Source organism: Diadema antillarum, unplaced genomic scaffold, assembly GCF_040938485.1.
Source record: "Diadema antillarum isolate AM-2024a unplaced genomic scaffold, OU_Dant_1.0 seq00000368_RagTag, whole genome shotgun sequence".
Lineage (NCBI taxonomy): Eukaryota > Metazoa > Echinodermata > Echinoidea > Diadematoida > Diadematidae > Diadema > Diadema antillarum.
In genome coordinates, this window is record NW_027271369.1 from 3461976 (window position 1) to 3477257 (window position 15282).

Consider the following 15282-nt stretch of genomic DNA (forward strand, 5'->3'; position numbering starts at 1 on the left):
GTTGATGTAGAATCCCAGCTGCTGCTTTATCTGTCATACTCTGCAACATTATTAATGCCACAGCTGTTAGACAACTCTTTCTGCCCTTTGAGATGTACATCCATTGTATAATATGAATGCAAAATGTGATTTAGACCATGGAGGTAGAAAGAATATGTTTAGACTAATAGATCTGAAGTGCAATACATTCATCACAATGTTTGAGTAGTCAGACGGAAGATAATAGCATCATTAATAATATCAACAATAACTGAACAATAAAGTCAAATTGCGCTTGTGACAAAAAGTAACAAATCATTGCATAATTGAAAGTACAGGTGTAATGACAGGACTATTGCAGCAAGGGCCTTTTACAGATTTAATTACTGCCTGTACGACGAAAGTCATTTCACATGGACATATTTCTATTTTCTCTTGTATATATTTCCTTCTCTTGGGTCATAGATATGACCTGAATTTCTGACCAGAAAGCTAATGACATTTTTCTTTAGTATTGGCCTTCCTGTCTGCACTAGACCTCAGTCGGTACTAAACCTTGCTGAAATAATTTTTGAAGCCAGGACATGAAGAACTGATGCCACGGCATAGGAAGGGATTCACTTAATGCAACATTGAAGTTTGTGGGGCCCGCACAGCTTGATTGACAGACTGGCAAGCGAGAGAAACGTGCCGATTCACGGGCACGGAGAGTTCCGCCTGCATGACAGGCGCAAATTTGCCCAATTTCCCCCCTCCTCAAGGACCATCACGCACCCATCCCTGGAACACAAACAAGATGGGTCCGTGGAGCCTCATCCTGTCAGGGAACCACAAGGGGGCTCTCCGGGATCGCTCCCGATGATTATCGCTAAAGCAAGTCTTCCATGCACTGAATGATCTTATTCACAACAACATGGCTGTGTTGTGCCTTCATTCAGTGTCTTCCAAGACAGTCTGTTTCCACAATGTACATGCATGTACCCTACAATATGCAGGGGAGCATTTATCCCACTTCAAATCAAAGTTCAGTATGGTTAAAACCAAAGTGATATGTGATTTCTGCCTCTTTTGAATTCAATGGGACACATTCTTCCTTTAATTATTTTTTTTTTTTATTTCATTTGAAATCTCTTAAACTGTGTATGAATTGGTGCATAACCTGTAGGTTCAAACATGCTCAAGAGACATACTGGTAGTCAAAAGACACGTATTACAGACAATATGTCTCATCTGTATGTTACATAGCATGAGTGGACCAACCCTGATACAAGAAAATACCCTGGAAGGAGAGAATGCAGCATGATTAATGTATGGTGTTAAACCTGCAGCAAAAGGCAATTTGTGTCTGCCATGCATTTATGCATCTTTTAAGGTATAAGATAATATAAATTTACATAACATGTTCTGGATACTCTTTGTAGTGTTAAACTGATGTTAGTGTTATTTCTTACCTCTTTTGCTGCCCCCAATCTGCTCAAGTTGGTGTTGCATCGTTTCAAGTTCAGACTGCACTGCCTGAAGATTTACATCTTTCCTCTTGAGCTGCGTTGCTAGGAAGGTGTTCTTTTCCTCCAGCTTGGTGATGTGTTCATCCTGCTCGGCAAACACCGCATCATCCCCCGCCCGAGAGTCATCGGGAAACTCAGACTGTGACCCTGCCTCCTGAGATGTGGCAGTCGGTGCTGGTGTGCTCTGCCCACTGACTTCCTTTGTGGTTGCACCTGTCGCTGCGTTTCCTACACTGTCTGACATCACTCTGCCCTTTTTGGGAGCCTGGGACACCCGGTCTTCTGACCCCTGCTTCTTCACCCGTTGAGATGGGGAGTCACTGTCCGAGGTCAGCGATGACTGACTGCGCATCTTCTCCCACTCCTGGAAGCGCTTGGAGAATTCCTTGGTGGCACCTTCCAGCTTCAGCTGCCCATCCTCATCCTCGATCACCACTATGTTTCGGGTGACTTTGGCTTCAGGTGACTTGCTCCGTCTGGTGAGCAGCGGAGACTCCTTGGTCTTCTGCTTCTCCTTCTCTTTGGCCATCTTGGTGCTGTCCTTCTTCTCCTTGCCGGGTTTCCTCTGCTTAGGTTCGGTCTTAGGGCTGGTAGCGCCATAGCTGGTCTTTTTCTTCTTCTCCCACTCGGCGAGCTTCTTGGAGAACTCTTCAGTCAGACCCTTGTTGAGTTCTGCCTCAAGGTCAGATGGACGATTTGGAGGAATCTCTGAGCTGCTGTCTAGAGATGACTGCTTGGACAGTGGCAATGGACCTAGGAATACAAAGTGAAATGAGATCACAAGTGTAATGCTTTACACTTTGTAAAATTCAGTGATCAAATGAGTCATATACTATGTGATCAGGAAGCATATCACAACACAATACATCAAGCACTGCAGGCTCTGCTAACATTCAAGAGAGGAAAAAAGGATGGTATGGATCTAAAGAGTGCTCTGGTTTGTTTCCGTATTAACCAGTTCCGCATGCATTTTGTAGTTTCCCAACGACTTTTGTGCAGGGTTTATATGGTGTTTGTAACAGCAATGGGTTAATATGGTACAAGACTATCATCCTGTCGTTCCATTCCAACATGGAATATACAGGATAACCATGTTACTAAGACAATAAATATGACAAGATGATTAACCCTTACTGTTCTTCATCCACCAATTGACACACAAGCTGAAGTACTTTCTTTACTGATTGGCACAGATGTGTAGAAACTAATTGTCAATGAATAGGGATTACCTAATTCCCCAATCCCTGTCGTGTCATCATGGCCTTCAGGTTGGACTTATATTGCTACACCTGAGTGTGTTTGCCACCTTTATAATGAGATCAAATTTGGATGTACTTCTGAATGCTGATGAAAAAGCTTGGCAGGTCATGCTCAGCACCTTAGCACATATAAAGGGTTAATCACTCAGTGTACCATCTCTCAAAAAGGACAAACAACTCACTCTTTCTCTGAATAACATCAGGATGTGAACATAGGCCAGGGACAGTCAGCATCAGCTATCCCTAGATTTTGAAGTGATGGTGCCAAGCATGGGATCAAGAAATGATTTTCAGCCAACACTTGCCAGATACCAATCAACTGGGCGGCAGCCTCAAGACCACAACACTGAGTGAAACTCTGATCTAACTTCACCACTGGTTAACACCTGAGTCATTAGTCACACGGTGAGTACTTCTCATTTCTCATACTGCAACCACTGTATGGAATCAGGCTTTGGAAGACTGTTTCAACAAAAAATGTTGCATTCTGTCATATCATTGGAACAGAGTAATCACTCTGCAATCATTCTAGCAAATGTCACGCAAGCATGCTGTCTTTATCTCTTGCACTCAACCATTTATTTCAATTTAAGCTTCCTCCAACCTCACAGAAAAATACTGACACACTCTCCTCTTTCTTTCTCTATCTCTCACTCTCTCTGTTGCTGATAAACTAATAGAGATCAAGGATTTTCAGCACTGCATTAGAGACTTATTTGTGACCGTGCACCTCAAAACGAACATAAAGTCGCACACACTGATTTTGCGTGAGGACTGAAAATAAGTGAAATGGTCAACCTAGCCGAACTTGACTTTTTCATGTTTTCTGAAAGAGCGGGTCTTCTTTTACATTATGCTAAAATTTGGTATCATAAAACGGGCAGGAAAGTGTGTTTTTTAGCAGTTTATCTCGAACATTTTTTGTAGAATAGTGGATTAGGTGTGTCTTTAGAATCCCTTTTTTCATGTCTGAAAAACCTTGTCCACACTCTTTACTTTCAACTCTAATAACTTTTGAAAGGATAGTGCTACTGCTTTGAAAATTGGCATTAATTATGAACAAAATGTGTTAATGAGGCATGCTTAATTTCAATTTAATCTGATAATCCCTTCATTGTTGTTACTCTGGTGGTTTACTTCCTGTTTTTTGTCCCATTCATCGCACAGCCAGCACGGTTTGGTAAAGATTAAGCGCTTGAATAGACACTGTACTTCAGAGCCTCTTTTCACAGTTCACACTTTTCCTGAGTTTATGCTTTCTTTCCAATGTTTAGATAGGTTAGGAGAGTCCATTTGATTTGAGTTATACATCATTTTAAAGCTTTAAGTCTACTCTTTCAGAATATGGTCTTAACTAAAAATTCATGTCTGGCGACTTTTTGTTTGTTTTGAGGTGCAGGGTCACATTTATTCTTCTTTCACTCATTTGTAGAAAGCTGTAATGTGTCTTCATCATTCCTTTTTCTTCCTATCTGAAATAGTCTGATGATGTGAACTGAATCTGATGTTGAATTTTACTTCATAATCATTCAGCCCGGTAAAAACATTAACAACCACAGCACCATCCCATATAAAGTAAACAAGAAGAATGGTCGCTTGCAATAAGTATATCAAACAGAGATCACAGCCTGAAACAAAAATTTTATCTTCAGTCTGAAACAAAAGCATTGAGATAGAAGATAAGGCACAACTGTGGCATCTCTGTTTATGTTCAAATTAAGCAGCAGAGTTGAAAAAAAAATAGTTAATATAATCATTCCTTAATGTAAGAGGAGATTACAACAGAAATAAATCAAACAAACTGATGACATATGACTTATATTCTCCCACAGACTTGTGCAGATCAAAACTTCACAGTACCCCTTGCTTGCAACGATAACAGTTAAGCAAACCTCCTGTTAAACCCTTTTCTGAGGGTCACATGTCTGCAAAACAGGAATTGTTGATCAGGTGAATTCAGATACAGGTGCATGCAGTGGACAGGGTATCACGGCTGGCTGATGGCCAAATGTAGAGCTCATACTAGCAAATTGTATTCCGAATCCACTGGGGAGCTCCAATTAAAGTCAACTTTAATCAATTTATGAAGACAACTAGACTGTATAAAATCCTGTGTATTGACTGAAGGCAAGCAATTCAGGCTACCTCCCTCGATTTCCTCTGCAATTTCCCTTCCAGACATTTTCCTCTATTTCAATCAAAATGATTAAAAGGTATATGGCTGTAGATGACAACGGTCACGGAACTATCTGTTATCATCCATTTCCAATTGAAGCAACCTGCCAACTGCATACAACTAATTGCTTCTTTTGTCATGTCTTCTTTTCAAGCCCTCGTACTTTCTTCCAAGGTTATTTGTCTCATATTTTACTTACTTGTAAAGTAAAGGATATTTTCATCATAATCACTGCCACAAAAACAATTCCTCCATTTAAAACAAAAATAAAAACTATGCTTGCCTCTTTAGGTGAAGATTGGTAAAAGTGATTAGGTCTAGTATTTCATATCCCTTTTCTAAAGTCAATCTAGAATACTGAACCGAATGTACCCTAACTGATAATTCTATTGCTTGTAAAGGAGTATCATCTTTTTAACTAGGAATGACGATAGTGCATGGTTCAAAGGCATCACACCTTCACCAGCCTGAATCAACCAACCAGGATTCCAGTTGCTTCTCATCTTCTGTCAATCAAACAGACAGGAAGGCATGAGTTTGCTGACCTTAGATGGGAGAAACGAGAGAGATACATTACAGACTTGTCAAGGAACTCTTTAACTTTCTGCTGAAAAGTAATGCTGTGGGGTATGACCAACAAGGGCGCTTAGCTGACACAAAATTGGCAAGTCACATGCATTAAATGCAGCTCATATCGCACAGTCCCCGGGATCAAAGCATCTTTTCTTTCTTTCTTTCAAGGAAACTGGAAATCCACTCATTACCTGCTACTGACTTTGATTCCATGACAGGACAGGCACTTGGAGGGCCACTATGTTTTATTTGAGCCTCTGCTATGGATCAATCTGGCAAAACATAGTCACGCAGGGCGGAAATCCCTCCAAATTATCCTGCGAAAGAGATGTGATCAGCACACACTAATGCCTCTTTGAGGCGAGCAAGACAAGCTGGGTATCGCTTCCCCTTATTTCCAGAGGAATGCACTCATTGAAAATTAAAGGCATGTCTTCCTACGTCTCTCCCATCTTTCCCAAGCCATTTCTCTTATTGCATACTTCAATCTAATCTACATAGGTCCTACCTAATGCCCTGGATTTAAATCTTAGAATTCTCTGAAAATCTCTGAACCTGGTTAATCAAGATAGTAAACCTCTCACATCTATCACTCTAATTAGTGAGAAAAAAAGAGTGTATTCAAAATGTGGGCCAACAACACACTCTTTTGCAACACTAAGCTTCAGACAAGAAAGCATAAGGCGTGTTACACAAGTCAGTTAATGTACTTAAGAAGCAATATCAAATGCAGACAAGGACTAAGTGACTTATCTCCTGATATCTTTGATCAAAAAAAAAATCAAATGATGCAAGTTCTCTTTGCAGGATTAATGAAGGGGAAATATCCTTTTTTTCTTTTTGGTAGGCCTCCACACTTGTCATTAAACTTATCATGGGAAGGTTCTTAATGCTGAATTGATGTGATTTCCTTTGAAATGGAATTCCATAAAATGCCATTAGTGTTTATTATCAGGGGATAGAAAAAAGAAAAGCGTGACTCATCATTGAAAAATATGAACAAATAACCAAACAATTAAAGTCTTTCCACGAGGTATGATAATTCTCTGACAGAGGTAGTGTTGATATGCCTGTATTGGAATATACTACCATTGAAGTGAGCACATCAACAACTGCAGATCATCTCCATCATCAAGTACAAAAAAAAAAAACAACCCTGAGTAACATTCAATAAGCATGAATGCAGCTTTCATCATCAGAACCAACACCCAACTCCTTTACACTGATCTAAATAATGTAAAACTTCCAGAGCATGTCAGGTTGCGACACAATGACTGACAGTGGCCTTCGTCTGTCCAGGTGCCTCTCAAGTTGGGGGACCTCTCATTCAACCACAGATCCAACCATCCACCACAGTTACATCCAGAGAGAGGCCAGGCAGGATTAATACCAGACTGAGACACCCCCTTACTCATTGTCGATACTGCACCAGAGGTGGGTTATACGACACATGACACATCCTGGAGGAAGTTGACAGGTCTGTCCACATCATGATGTCATATTACTACCGGGTTTTCTCAAAAATTTAAAGGTGCTCTGACCTTTCTGCAGGCAACAATGTTCCACTCTAAGAACATACAGATGAAATGAGGTCCTGCATCATGCCTGCAATTTGAGCTTTTCTACGGTAAATCGAAACTCTGACCAGTTCAGATAAAGAAGAACAGACAAAACCTTCCTGAGTAACCCTACTTCAAGAGATGTGTCAAATGTTGAAAAACACATAAATGAATTTCTGGAAATTTCTGGACTTATGACTCAAAACTCTGAGCACATCGTCTGTTGAGAATGAGAAGGGCGTTAAGTTGTCTCGAACACTATGGGTTTAGTGGCAACTTGACGCCCTTATCATTCTCAACCAACGACATGTTCAGTGACTTCATTCCAGTTTGACTCTTTTCTTGTGATCTACCTAGTTCCCTAAGCTTAAAAGACTCCAGAAGCAACGCCCATATGTCACCAACTGAACAAACTTAGCCAAACTTGCACAGGAAACACTCTGCCTTGACAAAGTAGATCTACCTGATTTTTCCTTTACACGAAAATGACACAATGCCAAGTGATCGTTACTGACTGACTACAGGGTTCTTCCATTTAGTCATAATCATTACTATTTCTGTAGGATGCAGGAATATTCTCCCCATGAGGAAGAAAGGAAATTAATGTTCCTTGACATTTACACTAATGTGGCCTTCCAACAAGCTCGGACATGAGCTGGCTTCCCATTGGCCTTCTCTCCTAGAACATATTCAATTTCAGGCTGATGTGGAGGAAGGGACTTGTTGCAGTTTCTTCACTATACATGACAGGAAAATTTGTTGAGGTAAGCCATGGAAACCTGTTCTCAGAGAGGAAAAAAGCACAGTTTTTGTCTAAAATGCGATCGGACAGCAGCCCCGACTCGAGCTATTTTGGTAGATTTACGCAGGCAGGCAGCAGTGACATTGTCGCCACTGCTGCTGCTGCTTTAATCGTAGACCAATCTCATCATATTACTAACCATGGCATCACACCCTAGTTATCCTTGACTTTCCGCCCAGTGGAAGTGGGTACAGACACCTGTCTCGTGAGATTTGAGGGGAAAGAAAAAAAGGGGGTCCATGATGCTCTCTAACTTTAATAAAGGTATTATCTAAGCCATGTAATAGAGCTATGGGAAATCATCGGAGAAAATTTTGTGATTACCTCATGAAAAAGGGACCAAAGTGTAATCTACGCCAGAATGTTGTACAAACAAAATGTGCAAGGGAAACTTTTGATTACTAACTCACTGGCAAAATGTCTCTCACATAACAAAGAAAAAATATTGTTACATCATTCCCACATTAGTCATGTAACTTTTTAGCATATCATCAATGTCCATTACTTTTGCTCCTACAATTAAACAGAAAGAAGCAATGAAAAATTGTCTAATAACTTATTCAAAACTGTAAAACTTAACCACTTGGGCTTTTGTCATTGTTTGTGTCTTTTATAACTTCACTGAAAAAAAAAATCACAATGAGGCTTCCAATCACACGCAGTACCTTTCACTTTCTGCAGAAGAGAACCCTAATAGCTCCCCTGTGAGAGTAACAATGCATAGAAAGACAGTTTCTGAGTGACAGGAAAAGAAAAATGATGACTGTACTGCTACTTGTTTCGTCAAGCTTCAAGAGTGTGTGCCATCCCTGTTCGATCAAAACCCCCCAAAGGACTTCAATTAGAGTCTTAGGCCAGAAATGAAATCTGATCTTCACTCAAAACTGGTATCACCCACAATAGCACATAATCACAAGCTTGCATGTAAGACTAGTGGCAGCCTGTCCTCAACTCTCACCCAGAAAGTCATGTCACAGTCAATTAATGTCCTCAGGATAAAGAGAGACCATGCTTATATACAATCATATTTATAGGCCTGATATGGTGAGTCTTTGGTACATATATAATGTGTGGAGCAGAAATACTGTGGACAAATTGCCAAACACACGACTAATGCAAGGCACGCACAGTAAATAGGTCCTACTCTGTTGAGACCTAATTTCAAGTTTCTAACATTTCTTGGTGAGATGATGAGAAACCTCCTATGAAATATGAAAGAGCATGTAATTCTATGAGGAATTCAATGTTTATTTGATGAAAATTGGTTTTGAAATAGCTGAGATATCCAAAAAAGAGTGATTCTAATAAAGTGTGGGACCCACACTTTATTACGATCGCTTTGTTTTGCTTTGTTTTTGGATGTTTCAGTCATTCCAAACCCAATTTTCATCAAATAAACTTTGAATTCCTCTTAAAATGGTATGCTCTGTACTACATCATAAGTGTTTTCTTGGTATCTCGCAAAAAGTTAAAAGCCAAATTCTCATCTCCACCAATACTGTATCCATCCCTTTAATATTCTTGGATTAAGAAACCCATACAATATAGCCAGCTATGCACTCCAATGAAAATTGATCAATGCAGCAATCCAATTGTTGGCATCCAATGAAAAAAACTAACGACTAATAATGATACAGGCAGATCTGAATCCTAAAACTAAACTCATTCATATGGGTATATCAAATTGATCCCTAGTGTATTGAAACATTGGTGTAGTTGCATGAACGGCACTCTGAAAGTATGCAGTTTGCAGTCTTCTAAGAATGCAAAATTGCGTAGTCTTTTTTTTTATTTTGCCATTTATCTTCTTTTTTTCCTTACTATCTGTCTCAACCCAGAAGAAAGTATAGTCTGATTATAAGTAACTGGGGTAAATGCCAATGGTGACACAAATTATTACTGTCATAATGCAAAAGTTTTAAAATGCCCATATTTTCTAGTGTCAATGTAAAACAAAAACATGAGAATTTTTTCCTTTAAAATAGTCACCAACAAAATAGTCACCAACAGCATAATCACCAACAATTCATAAAGTTTCTTACTGTGAAGTATTCACCAGGAGAATTTTAGTATATCATTTTGATTTTCCCTTCTTTGTTCACCATTTTTATACTTTAAAGGGATAGCATTGTATTGGTGGAGATGAGGATTGCGCTTTTAACTTTTTGCGAGATATCAAGAAGCCACTTATGGTGGTACCCACCTTTTATTAGGATTGCTCTGTTTTGGATATCTCTGTTTTGGATATCTCAGCCATTTCAAAACAAATTTTCATCAAATAAATGGTGAAGTCCTCTCGGAATGGCATGTTCTTTCATATTTCATTAGAGGTTTCTCATTATCTCACCAAAAAATGTTAGAAACGTGAAATTAGGTCTTAACGAAAACTATATGATCCCTTTAAGGTTGTTTTTATGGAAAGATAGGTCAGTCACATCATTTCCAGATCAGCCAGTCTCATGGAAACATTTTAGAACAGTTCCTGGCTGGATTTCCTCTTGGCTGACAGCTGCCAACTTGTGTCTCCTTTTATTCATCCTATTGTTATCCTGTGTCACACATTTTATGGGGGAAATGTGATGATAGCACACTGTGCCTACTATAACATTGTTATTCCATGTGAAAAGAAAAAAAAGAATCCATTAAATGTATATGTTCTTTGAGTGATTTTGTAAATCAAGATCTGTAGATCCAACTGATTTGATATGAAATGAAAAGTTGACTGGATGTTTGGACACTGGCCCATAAAAATTCTTGGTTTGTAGTAAATAATCTGTAATACTTTACTGATTATTCTCATTTCTTCTATCCTTCTCTTTACCCTTGCTGAGGAATAACAACAAAAATATTTGAACCCTTTTAAAGAATATCTCCATAAATCAGCTTTATCACCCAAACTAAACATTTCAACTCATGTCAACCAAAGACTGGTGTAATAACTGCATCGGCCAATAAGAAAAAAAAAAGGCGAAGGAGGGGGACAGAAACACACAATAATCTTTCATTGATATCTATCACAAGAAAGTCAACTCCTGTAGCTAAAACATATCAACATCTGCAAATTATGCAAATCTCGAGAATTGAGAAGGCATGCCTGACAGCTCTTCCCACCTCTTTCTTGTGGTACATGCCCACACAAGAAAAAAAAAAAACATGTCGAGTCAAAAGCAATCTTTCCAAAATACAAAACAATCCCAATCCCACATTCCACATATGGGAAATCCAATAAACATTCAGAAATGATTGTGTCTCATGAATAAACAGCAAAAGGTGAGCAGAATAAAAGAGAAGTCTGTATACTACTTTCAAGTCAGACAAGATTAGCTTGCACTGAGTTTTATGATTCTCTAAAAAGTCTTGTTCTTCTGACTGATCTGTCAAGATCCAATTTGTCAAGATCCATTTTGTTTTTGAAGACATCAATCAGGTAAGCCGCTAATTAGATTCTTTCAAGGTTAATACTATTGTCTTCCTCAAAATAGTCATGACAATTTGCCTAGGTCTTAAAGCAAAATAAGATCAGTCTACACAAGCAGAGGAATTACTAGTACTCACTGAGTCATTGTGAAAACAAAAAAGGCAAAAGTCATGCACGATTTTAGGTTTATAATCATCATGTGATTGTTACTAATGTAATCAAATGCTTAATGGACTGGGAAACTACAAGATAGTCCAATTAAAACTTGGGAGGTAGAAAACAGTACATATCCTACAGTCTCTGATGTTGCACTTAAATTTCAAATTGCAGCAATCCCTTACCTTATATTTCAACCAGCACTTTGACTTACAAACAATTATTTGAAAGCGATAGAATAATATGACATAATGAACACATAATCACACAGAAAGTGAAATGCTTCCATGCATGTTTCTTTCCCAGCTAAAGACTGTGTGAGTCCTATGATTCCTTTCATGGAAGCACTGAAACGATCACATGACTCTATGATGAAATCACTCATCGCTCGACTAAATGCAGCATTACAATTAGAACTATGTTACACTGATTGCTTGTTAGTAGCTTACATATGGTGAAACACAAAACTAGGAAATGAAATACATCATAGGACTGCAAGAAATAGTTCCAAACAGCTGAACAAAAAAAAAATGCATTTGACTATAATAAAGGGCCCATGCAGACTGCTAAAAGCTTTGGCAAAGTTCATGATGCTCATTTTGACCATGCACATGGAATGGCAAACCATAAAGATCTACAGAAAAGAAACCTGCAACACAGCTTTACTGCCAAACAAAGGAGAGCAATAAAATTCACATGGAAATAGTTGCAAAATTAATTGTAATTGCAAACTCCTCTAATAAAGGGTAGGCCTACAAACCAAAATCTGAACTCAAAATTTCTAGAACTTGAATCTCAAAGGGCTTCACATCTCTCAGCTGAGATATGATAAATTAAATCAAATGCTGAATGAATCATTGCTGTAAGATTAAGAACATTCAGCCGCAGGCCTAGTCAAAGCTGCTCAAGCCAGATGAAGCTCTTGACATATCCATTCTAATCAGGCTGGGAAGACTTTCACCTGCATTCCTCGGTCTCAGCCTTTCCCACTCTTGCAATTTTCTCGCAAACTCTTCACTGATTCCCGACGTAGAGTAATCGCACTTGCTAGACTTGGAACGGACCAAGCACTCTGGATCAGCTAAACATGGTTCTAGGAACAGTACATGTGTCAATCAACACAGCGTGTGGGGATGAAGGAAAGAATGAAGCATGATGGATTAGAAATGGGTGACAAAGCTGCTAGCAGGCTGGAAGAAGCAATGGAGGACCAAAAACTTGTTAGACGTAAAAAATGGAATAATGTGTTACTTACACATCAAAATGCTTGATTTGGAAGGAAATTTATTTTGTATATATTCTATGCTTCATTTCATAGCAAGAGCGGTACACAACTACACATGTATCAATAAACCCATTCAAAAGTCTTGCGATCAACATTAAAAGGGACTGGCATAAACTGCTATAACAAAGCAAGCATATAACGTTACATAGACCTTATCCCAGCACTGCTATGTGGCAAGCAACAACATGAATAGATAGCATCACCATATTACAAGGACATGCACTGGCACACACAAACACACATTCAACACATGGTAAGATATTTTGGCACTGTGAGTGGACACTTTTGGGGCATGTAATGGCAAGTAACTGACACCAAACAACACATTTCCTGTGGAAAAAAAAACACCTGAAAGCAAATCATCCACTATTATTTCTGTCTCTTTTCAACTGCTCCCCAGAAATTAGCCATGGCAGAATTTTGGCTACAGATTGTTCTTGTTATCCATTATTCTAAAATCTCTTTTCACTTTCACTTGTGAATGTGGTCTGTTGATCGGCTGGTTTGTTGGTCTTTTTTCAGTTTTGTGCCAGAAAAAGTACTCAATTTTCCAAAAATAACCAAATTGTAGTTCATGTGCTCAAAACTAGTGGAAATGTCTTTCTCACTGTAATTTGCTGAGTTCACTGATGACTCAATTCCGTTCCCATTCACGTTTTGCAGCAGTTTGTTAGGTCTTGTTACAGTGCAAGAGTGCAGGTGCCTTGTGTGACAGATTTTAGTCAATACACGATTGTCACAATCTTGAATTGGTTAGATTTTACATAAATTAAACACAGCTGAACTATTTTGCCAATCTAATGGCTAATGACTAAAACATGTAAGATCAATATTTATGTGCTTGGTTTCATCTGGGAGATATCAAAAAAAGGATATACCTTTCTCTCTCTTTTGACTTTGTGACTTCTTTGGTCCAGCTCCTTCCCTTCTTGGTCCTTTCCTTAACCCATCATCTGTGGAGTCACCTGGCGTCAGGTACCCATCCTCTGTTATCTCCTGTCGCTTAGCAACGGGAGGACTCTCCTCCGTGGACGATGTCATCATTTTTTGTCGATTGGTCTCTGATAGATGCTTCTTGCTCATGGCATGCTTCACCTTCTCCCAGCCTGCAGAAACATATGAAATATATATGTTTTTATGGAAATATGTTTATATATCCCCATGTCGCACATGGAATAAAACATACTCTTATACAACAAAAACAAGTAATCAATACTATGTTATGTGATGTCTCTTCCACTACTGATGAAGGTAATATAAATCCAGATCTTATCCATGTACATGGACAATCATTTTGCACTACACACTCCCCATTCATTATATTCCACAAGATCTTTAACATATTACTACAGGCAGAAATACAACAGGAATACCAAATTTAAGTATTTGTTGATCAAATGCCAAAAAGATTACATCATTACCACACATGGCATATCTCAAAGTGATTCAATTCCACTTTTGAATATAAGTCAAAATGATGTCTAAATGGTATTCACATCATCTGACCCTATCATTACAATCATTGTTTTCCCTCTCATATCCCATTCAAAAATAAAAACAAAAATTGCAGTACCCATCTCAGAACCCTGCAGTCTCCTTCCTAGAAAACATTAAGGAAATGAAACTCCACACTAATGACCTACCACTGAGCAATTCTATTACATGGCATTTCTTATTTCCATTTCATTTCTGGCCCTGCAACGAATAGTTTGAAATCGTACACCGGCGCTGTTAGTAAATCACTCCGGGGCCGAAAATAGAAATTTGCCAGTGTTCAGGCCCAGCATACCTACCATTCCCAAGAGTTTCTCGACCCAGCTCTATCTGCAATATGAGTCTCTGAATCGCCTCAAGAATGGAGTCCACGAGTTGGATGAACAAGGCTCAAAATGAAATATCACAAGACCTACTTTGAAGTAAAATAAATGAACAATATTTTGTTTGTAGATATTCTCCTTTCCACTATGACCCTGGTTACTACTTTCCTGTTATATGTTGTCATATTAAAACAAGGGGTTGCCCAGCACTATTTTCTCATCTTTTCAATCTTCTAAAGAGTTAGTAGGTATATAGGACTGAGTTTGAAACCGTGAATGATTCAAGAGACATGTTGGACACAGGCTCTTCAGCCACTTGCTGCGAAAAGCCACAATGGTTTGGCTTCAGATCCAGGTCTATTTGTACCTCTTGGCCTCCTGCCTACCACCAACTTGACATTTCACCAAGACAAAGACAGACTGCAGCTACATCAGACATAGCCAGAAAGGTTGCCAAAAGCACTATGTATCTACAGAGGAGGGGGAAACAGCACTTTCCACTGCCAAAACCGAAGACCTCGGGGTATCAGCCAGAAAGTGGAAATGTTGAATAGATTCACACTATATCATAAAACTGCCTTTAATTACACAGTGTGCTATACATCTGTCATAACTCTATCCGTGAGCAATCCTATATGGGAAAAGGAACAAAGAATTTCCATCATCTTTCCAAGTTGAAGAATTTCCATAATCTTTTCATGCAGTAATGCCCACACAATGCCGACTGCAGAGGCCAACCCTGGAGTTACA

At 38.9% G+C, this 15282-nt stretch overlaps 1 pseudogene; it reads right to left on the reverse strand.

Moving 5' to 3' along the window:
- Window positions 1-15282, reverse strand: part of LOC139731338 (uncharacterized) — an 82500-nt pseudogene that overhangs the window by 17399 nt on the left and 49819 nt on the right.